The sequence below is a fragment of the Haliotis cracherodii genome, unplaced genomic scaffold (assembly GCF_022045235.1).
Source record: "Haliotis cracherodii isolate W230 unplaced genomic scaffold, xgHalCrac1.p SCAF_10, whole genome shotgun sequence".
In the NCBI taxonomy this organism is placed as follows: Eukaryota; Metazoa; Mollusca; class Gastropoda; order Lepetellida; family Haliotidae; genus Haliotis; species Haliotis cracherodii.
In genome coordinates, this window is record NW_027266265.1 from 58,403,418 (window position 1) to 58,413,322 (window position 9,905).

Sequence of the window (9,905 nt, forward strand, 5' to 3'; positions counted from 1 at the left end):
TACTATTGGTTTTGCCTAACCAGAAGTGTTTCCATTTGGTAGTGTTTGTGTGTTATCCTAAAAAAGATACTGTAAAAAAATATTGTTTTGTTTCAGCAACAAACCCAGTGCAAGACCAATAAGGTTCACCGAGTTCCCTGGAGTTGTAGGGTGAGGAGTGGTGCAGAGCGGGAGGAACCGCGTGTTGATGGAGCTGACTGATGCTGGCCTTGACCAGACGCTGTACCTGGTCAAGTGATGCTAATTAGTGGGAGTAATGGAAGTCTCGAGTGAAACCAGTCCAGCTCGTGGAGTCCGCGATGAAAGACTGATGTCTAATTACCCGATAATGATTGGTTAAAATGAACCCATTACGCGCGAGTTTAACAGGTATACAGGAGTATTTAGCTTGTTACATTCCATTTGCATACACCTCTTCCATTTTCTGCACTGATCCACAGCCTCTCCTCCTCTCTCTTCCCCTCCCCGCCCTTCTGTAAGCCTCTCTACCCTATCCCTTTACCTCTCCCTCCCGTCTTTATCTCCCCTCTCTCTTCCTCTCCCCACCCCCATTAATAGCCTATCTCCCCTCTCTCTTCCCCGCCCATCCCCCCTCGATAGCCTTTCTCCCCTCTCTCTCTTCCCCTCTCCATCCATCTGAATAGCATCTCTCCCCTCTCTCTTTCTCTCTCGCCCTTCTTTCGTCTTTATCTCCCTCTCTCTTTCCCTCTCCTCCTCTCTCCCTCTTTTCTCTAATCCGTCTCTTCCACCCTCCCTCTCGCTGTCTCTCTATCCTTCACTATCTGTGTTTCTTCTCTCTGTATGTGTGTCTCTCTCTCTTTCTCCCTCTCCCTCCCTCTCTCTCAAATTCTCTCACTCCTCTCTTTCTATCACTGCCCATTTCTGGTGTCCCCCGCCGAGATATTGCTGGAATATTGCAAAAGGCTGTTGATGACATAACAAACAACATTCATTTAGGTCTATTAATTGTTCTATCTTCACTGTATAATACATGTACTTTGACCGGACCGCGCCTGTAATACTGGATCCGGGGGCCTGGTCCAACTGGTCCAAGGTAGACTTGTTAAACCAATCACTACACACGACACATTGACCAGGGTAGACTTGTTGAACCAATCATTACACACGGCACATTGACCAAGGTAGACTTGTTGAACCAATCACTACACAGGAGACCTGCACAAGGGTAGACCTGTTGAACCAATCACTACACACGACACATTGACCAAGGTAGACTCGTTGAACCAATCACTACACACGAGACCTGCACAAGGGTAGACCTGTTGAACCAATCACTACACACGACACATTGACCAGGGTAGACTTTTTGAACCAATCATTACTCTCGACACACTGACCAGGGTAGACTTGTTGAACCAATCACTACACAGGAGACCTGCACAAGGGTAGACCTGTTGAACCAATCACTACACACGACACATTGACCAAGGTAGACTCGTTGAACCAATCACTACACACGAGACCTGCACAAGGGTAGACCTGTTGAACCAATCACTACACACGACACATTGACCAGGGTAGACTTGTTGAACCAATCATTACTCTCGACACACTGACCAGGGTAGACTTGTTGAACCATTCACTACACACGACAGATTGACCAGGGTAGACTTGTTGAACCAATCACTACACACGACACATTGACCAGGGTAGACTTGTTGAACCGATCATTGCACTCGACAGATTGTCGAGGGTAGACTTGTTGAACCAATCCCTACACACGACACACTGACCAGGGTAGACTTGTTGAACCAATCATTTCACTCGACAGATTGACCAGGGTAGACTTGTTGAACCAATCACTACAAACGAGACCTGCACAAGGGTAGACCTGTTGAACCAATCACTACACACGACACATTGACCAAGGTAGACTTGTTGAACCAATCACTACACACGACACATCGACCAGGGTAGACTTGTTGAACCAATCACTACACACGTAACATTGACCAGGGTAGATTTGTTGAACCAATCACTACAAACGACACATTGACCAGGGTAGACTTGTTGAACCAATCACTACACACGAGACCTGCACCAGGGTAGACCTGTTGAACCAATCACTACACACGACAACTGGACCAGAGTAGAACTGCTTAACAAATCACTACACATGACACCTGCACCAGGGTAGACTTGTTGAACCAATCACTACACACGACACCTGGACCAGAGTAGAACTGCTTAACCAATCACTACACACGACATCTGCTCCAGGGTAGACCTGTTGAACCAATCACTACACACGACACTTGGTCCAAGGTGAACTCTTGAACCAATCACTACACACGACACCTGGACCAGAGTAGAACTGCTTAACCAATCACTTCAAACGACACCTGGACCAGGGTAGACCTCTTAAGCCAATCACTACACACGACACACAGTCCACGGTAGACCTCTTAAACCAATCACTACACACGACACCTGCACCGGGGTAGACCTGTTGAATCAATCACTACACACGACACCTGGACCACCGTAGAACTGCTTAACCAATCACTACACACGACAACTGGACCAGAGTAGAACTGCTTAACCAATCACTACACACGACACTTGGTCCAAAAAAGACCTTTTCAACCATTCACTACACACGACACCTGGACCAAGGTAGACTTGTTGAACCAATCACTACACACGAGACCCGCACCAGGGTAGACCTGTTGAACCAATCACTACACACGACACCTGCACCAGGGTAGACCTGTTGAACCAATCACTACACACGACATATTGACCAGGGTAGATCTGCTTAACCAATCACTACATACGACACCTGGACCACACACGACACCTGGACCAGGGTAGACCTCTGAAATCATTCACTGCACACGACACTTGGTCTAAAATAGACCAGTTCACCCAATCACAACACACGACAATTAGTCCAAGGTAGATCTGTTCAGCCAACGGATCCGTGAAGATCCAGGATAGAATAACTAATATGTCAAGATCCTTCTCTACTGATGACAAGACCCGTGAAGAATCGGAGTAGTATAGGTCTTCAGCAATCCATGCTTGCCGTAAAAGGTGACTATACTTGTCGTAAGAGGCGACTAACGGGATCGGGTGGTCAGACTCGCGGACTTGGTTGATGCATGTCGTCGTAACTTAATTGCGTCGATCGATGCTCCTGATGTCAATCACTGGAGTGTCTGGTCCAGACTCGATTATCATTCAGACAGTCGTCATATAGCAGGAATATTGCTGGGTGCGGCCTTAAACAACAAACAAACAAACAATCAAACAAACAAACAAAACCTCACGCGACACTTGGTCCGAGGTAGACATGTTGAACAAATCACTAGATCCGACAGCTGGCCTGGCGCAGGGCGTCAGAGTTAACGATATTGCGTAAATCGGTGTATCTTCCCGCCTCTTAAAACAAAATGGAGACGTTCAGATCTTGAGAAAAGACAGCTTAATGGCCTCCTTCCATGTAAGAGTATCGCACGTGTGTTCTACTAAATCTAGGTATCTTGAACCAGTTATACCCTTCATGAGGGAAACAAGCGTTTGTTGCAATTGTCCAATGGGCTTGTCTAGACATGGTTACTGCCAGGCCGCAGAGTGAATCCATGGACGGCATTCAGTGAGTCTGCTACAGGGAGACAGAAGTTTCAGCATGACAGCAGCACCCAGGTATTTGAACACGCTAACTTCAGCAAAGAAAGGATGTTTTCCCCAGTACAAGCAGGTCGTCTGGTAGAGACATGTTCACGCCTTTGTTCGTGTATTTCCCAGGGACGTGGTAAAGTCGGGGATAAGGATCTTGAAATAATATATGATATCATCGTTAATAGAAGCTTTTCAGGCCGTACACCAGGCCGACTGCTGCTTGTATCGGTTGTACGTCGACGGAGTTATTCCTGGCCAGTCTGTGCTATCCCGTGGTGCTTCAGTGGGGACAGAAATAGACAAGACGTAGCTATATTGGGCCGGAGGATGGAGGCTGGAATCGGGATAGCATGGAACTGATATATCCGATGTTTATATGCACATTTATATGCCGAGGTCAGAGGTTATTCTTCTGTGACTCAAAGAGAGAGAGAGAGAGAGAGAGAGATAGAGAGAGAGGGGGAGGGAGAGACACACAGACAGATAGATAGAACGAGAGAGAGTGATAGAGAGAGACAGCGAAAGAGAGAGAGAGAGGGAGGGGGGGAGAAAGACAAAGAGAGAGGTAGAGAAGAAACACAAAGAGAGGTAGAGAGAAAGTGAGAGACACAGAGAGAGGGAGATAGAGAGGGGAAGCATAGAGAAAGCCCGAGGCGATGCAGGTCTCAGACGTTTACCACTTCGGTGAAACCCATGAGCACGGGTATGGTGCTGATAAACCTAGAAACATAATCGGAGCAAACTGGGATTCGAATCCACTATCATAGGTATCTGGCATGCCCAAGGTACGCAACTCTGAGAGAGAGAGAGAGAGAGAGAGAGAGAGAGAGAGAGAGAGAGAGAGAGAGAGAAGGGGAGGGAGACAAAAAGGAATAAAGACAGAGAGATAGAGGAGGGACACAGACAGATACACAGACAGATTGATAGAAAGAGAGAGACACACACAGAGGGGAGAGACACAGACAGCGAGAAAGACAGTCAGAGAGAGAGAGAGACACAGAGAGAGACACAGAGAGAGACACAGAGAGAAACAGAAGACAGACCCTAAACTCATAACGAGTACATGTAACAGACCGCAAAGAAAGGTGTAGATGTGTAGACAGCTGAGTATAGAGGCAACATAATTAATCACGTCTATATTTTGTCAGTTGCCCACGGCAAGAACAGTAATTTGCGTTGAAACCGTCCTGGCTATTTAACACGATGTTAATTACAGAGGAGATATCTTGGTGTCGCCGTACATGTTGGCACTGCAACAGAATATCGTGGTTCTCGTGTTTCGTGTTCTGTTAAAATTCTGTGTGACCAAGCAACGAAAGCAATATATTTTGTCTTACGTAAGGCACGTTTACACAATCTCTTTTTCAAATGCCAACTCTATTTCTTTGACGCCATAGTTAACCCAATACTACTGTCTGGTTGTGACATATCGGGTTATGTTCATGGTAAACTACTTGAAAAGATTCATGTACAGTTTCTCAGAAAAGTATTACCAGTAAAGAAAAGCACGCCGTTAACAATGCTGTATGGAGGAGTTGGTGGAACCCCTCCAGATGTTAAGTTAAGAATGTTAAATTCCTGTCGAAGCCTATGTCAGGACAATGGAGCAAACTATCGCATGTCTTGTATTCAGTCTTGTACAGAGGCTCAATTGTAAATCAACGGACTTATAAATTGTTGTCTTCTATTAAACATATTTTGGATGAATGTCCCATGTTTGGATATTAGAAAATTTTATATCAACTTCACGGTTGAAGTCACATGTCTCCAAACTCTCTATCATACATAATCTTGATATACAATCTTGGAAAACGGATGTTTAAAATCATACTAAATGCTCCACACATCGTATTGTAAAATCGCCAATAAACTTGAAACATATTTAATAAGCATTCCTCCCCACTTATCCTTTAAATTGCTATTCATTGGGACATCTGGTCACCGCCTACAAATAGAAAGCGGAAGATGGAATGAAACTCCGTTGAAAGAACGTTTATGCAAGTTATGTGATAGTTTTGACATTGGAAATGAATTCCAAATGAGTCCTGGGACAGTTCTGGGACAGTTCTGGGAAAGTTCTGGGACAGTTCTTGGACAAGGTCACGGGCCTCGACTGGCCTCGTTGGACCCTGAAAGGTCACTGACCCAAAGCTGCAGTGAAACAAAACAATCACCTGATACTGATACATGCGATTGATTTCTTAGTCTGTCCAATCCCAGCGCGCAAGGCGTGTGTGCAGTGTATGTGCCGGTGAAAGGGAGGGAAGGGGGTTGGGAGGTCTGTACGGGGTGGTCTTGCAGCTGTAGCCGAGGTCCCCCAAAGCAGGGTGGAATCATCCGATATGGTTGTTCACTGCGCAAGTCAAACTGTCCTTTTGGGTTACTCTTTGATGACATAATCTAATGTAATCTGTCGCCGACACGAACCAACGCATTAGAGTATTGTACACAAAACGTCTTTGACAGACAAAGCAGACTGAACAGTGATCTCCTATATTTTATTTAGTGGTGAGGTGCACAGGGTGAGGTGGTGAGATAGTGAGGTGGTGAGATGGTGAGGTGTACGGGGTGAGATGGTGAGGTGCGCGGGGTGAGGTGGTGAGATGGTGAGGTGCACCGGGTGAGGTGGTGAGTGGCATGGGATCAGGTGGTGAGATGGTGAGGTGCATGGGGTGAGATGGTGAGGTGCGCGGGGTGAGGTGGTGAGATGGTGAGGTGCACCGGGTGAGGTGGTGAGTGGCATGGGATCAGGTGGTGAGATGGTGAGGTGCAGAATGTAGGGTGGTGAGGTGGTGAGGTGCACTGGATAAGGTAGTCACAACGGCAGACCTACCGTAGTCAAGGACGTTATTCTGGTGTCATACTCGCTCCACCCAGTAGCAAGTCTCATGCTTGTACTTTGTAAACACATTCAACTCAACAAACAAGAAAAGAAAACCTGAATACATGCTAAGGGCTTGAATGTTTCCTAAAGCCTCATGAAAAGCCCGGAGATGAATGTGAATTGTCCACTATGACGTGTTTCCGGTGTCTCGGATGATGTGTGTGACGTGCGTCCCATCTCCCCTCACAGCTGACCAACACAGTCACACTTGGTGGCTGAGGAGAGTTAGAAATAACAGGTTTTCCCACAGATATAGATGCACCGTATGCTTGTCCTCGACGTGGTGACAGTATTTCCATTCACAGATCTCTTTGTCATCTAATTCCGCATGTACTAAAAGCCATCGATTTAATGAGGAGGCTAACCAAAGACAGTAAAAGTTGTCTGACTGATGACGACAGTTTTAATCCGTTTCCCTATACGCTTTCCCCACACGTGGAAGTGCTCCCTAATTCCTACTCTGCTACAAAGATGAACACATTTCATCAGGCTGCAGCCCATCACGGAAAGGCAATAAAACCACGTGTACATAACCTCCTTCTGCAGCCCATCCAGTACAGACAATACAACCACGGGTACATAACCTCCCCCTGCAGCCCATCCAGGACAGACAATACAACCACGTGTACATACCCACCCCCTGCAGCCCATCCAGGACAGACAATACAACCACGTGTACATAATCTCCCTCTGCAGCCCATTCAGTTCAGACAATAAACCATGTTTACATAACCTCCCTGTGCAGCCAATCCAGGATAGACAATACAACAACGTGTACATAATCACCCTCTGCAGCACATCCAGGACAGACAATACAACCACGTGTACATAATCTCCCGCTGCAGCTCATCCAGGACAGACAATATAACCACGTGTACATAATCTCCCCCTTCAGCTCATCCAGGACAGACAATATAACCATGTATATATAATCTCCCCCTGCAGCTCGTCCAGGACAGACAATACAACCACGTGTGCATACCCTCCCCAACGCAGCCCATCCAGGACAGACAATAAAACCACGTGTACATAACCTCCCTCTGCAGCCCATCCAGGACAGACACTAAAAACCACGTGTACATAACCTACCTCTGCAGCCCAGCCAGGACAGACAATACAACCACGTGTACATACCCTCCCTCTGCAGCCCATCCAGGACAGACAATATAACCACGTGTACATACCCTCCCTCTGCGGCCCATCCAGATCAGACAATACAACCACGTGTACATAACCTCCCTCTGCATCCCATCTGTGACAGACAATACAATCACGTGTACATAACCTCCCTTTGCAGCCCATCTAGAAAATGCAATACAACCACGTGTACATAACCTCCCCCTGCAGCTCATCCAGGACAGACAATACAACCACGTGCACATAACCTCCCTCTGCAGCCCATCCAGGACAGACAATACAGCCACGTGTACATACCCTCCCTCTGCGGCCCATCCAGATCAGACAATACAACCACGTGTACATAACCTCCCTCTGCGGCCCATCCAGATCAGACAATACAACAACGTGTACATACCCTCCCTCTGCGGCCCATCCAGATCAGACAATACAACCACGTGTACATAACCTCCCTCTGCATCCCATCTGTGACAGACAATACAATCACGTGTACATAACCTCCCTTTGCAGCCCATCTAGAAAATGCAATACAACCACGTGTACATAACCTCCCCCTGCAGCTCATCCAGGACAGACAATACAACCACGTGCACATAACCTCCCTCTGCAGCCCATCCAGGACAGACAATACAGCCACGTGTAGAAAACCTCCCTCTGCATCCCATCTGTGACAGACAATACAACCACGTGTACATAACCTCCCTCTGCATCCCATCCAGGACAGACAATATAACCACGTGTACATAATCTCCCCCTGCAGCCCATCCGGGACAGAAAATACAACCACGTGTACATAATTTTCCCCCGCAGCCCATCCAGGACAGACAATACAACCACGTGTAGAAAACCTCCCTCTGCAGCCCATCCAGGACAGACAATATAACCACGTGTACATAATCTCCCCCTGCAGCCCATCCAGTACAGACAATACAACCACGTGTACATAATCTCCCCCTGCAGCCCATCCAGGACAGACAATACAACCACGTGTACATAACCTCCCTCTGCAGCCCATCCAGGACAGACAATATAACCACGTGTACATAATCTCCCCCTGCAGCCCATCCAGGACAGACAATACAACCACGTGTACATAATCTCCCCCTGCAGCCCATCCAGTACAGACAATACAACCACATGTACATAACCTCCCTCTGCAGCCCATATAGGACAGACAATATAACCACGTGTACATAATCTCCCTCTGCAGCCGATCCAGGTCAGACAATAAAACCACGTGTACATAACCTCCCTCTGCGGCCCATCCAGGACAGACAATACAACAACGTGTACATAACCTCCCTCTGCGGCCCATCCAGGACAGACAATACAACAACGTGTACATAATCACCCTCTGCAGCTCATCCAGGACAGACAATACAATCACGTGTACATAATCTCCCTTTGCAGCCCATCCAGGAAAGACAATAAAACCACGTGTACATAACCTCCCTCTGCAGCCCATCCAGTACAGACAATACAACCACAGGTACATAACCTCCCTCTGCAGCCCATCCAGGACAGACAATACAACCACATGTACATAACCTCCCTTTGCAGCCCATCCAGGACAGACAATACAACCACTTGTACATAACCTCCCTCTGCATCCCATCCAGGACAGACAATACAACCACGTGTAGAAAACCTCCCCCTGCAGCCCATCCAGGACAGACAATAGAACCACGTGTACATAACCTCCCTCTGCAGCCCATCCAGGACAGACAATTCAACCACGTGTACATTCAACACAGGAGGTTAGCCATCATGACAACCCTTACTTAAAGGCACAGGTTCAACCATTTATCAACCGTGTGCTGCGTAGAACCATTGTTATAACCATCTAGTGCCACAACCTAACATATTTTCCCTGACATGCACACGCGTGGATTACTCTCCAAATCGTAGTAATTGTAATGGTAATACGTCGCTCTGTTTCGTTACTCGTACATCGACGCTATGTGACGGGGGACAGTGTCAAGTCTAGATTACTGCATCGTCAGTATGAAGAGAGTCTCTGGGCTCCCTTTTGTTATATTTTTATTAAGATAATTTAACAACTGTTTTTTCTTCTGTACGATATGTTGATTTCAGAGACTAGATGTTAGTCTAGAATGTACCACTCATTCACTCACTCACACAACCACCCACCCACCTCTCGACACCCACCCGCCAGCATACCTATCCCCATCCACTCACTCACCCATTTACTAACTCACTCACTCACTCATTCACATGG